Below are 288 nucleotides of genomic sequence, written 5' to 3' on the forward strand. Positions count from 1 at the left end.
TTTTTAAAGATTTTATTTATTTATTTGTCAGAGAAAGAATGAGAGTACAAGCAGGGGGAGGGCAGAGGCAGAGGGAGAAGCAGGCTCCCCACTGAGCAGGGAGCCCGACGTGGGGCTTGATCCTGGGACCCTGGAATCATGACCTGAGCAGAAGGCAGACACTGAACTGACTGAGCCACCCAGGTGCCCAACATTCCTTTTATTTTTTTGATATTGTGTTGTATGAAACCCCTTTTTACTCTTACTTGGGTTTTGTTGTGTTGTGTTGTTTAGCTTCCACCACCACTA

The sequence above is a fragment of the Mirounga leonina genome, unplaced genomic scaffold (genome assembly GCF_011800145.1).
Source record: "Mirounga leonina isolate KUSES-001 unplaced genomic scaffold, KU_Mleo_1.0 Mir_204, whole genome shotgun sequence".
Taxonomy (NCBI): domain Eukaryota; kingdom Metazoa; phylum Chordata; class Mammalia; order Carnivora; family Phocidae; genus Mirounga; species Mirounga leonina.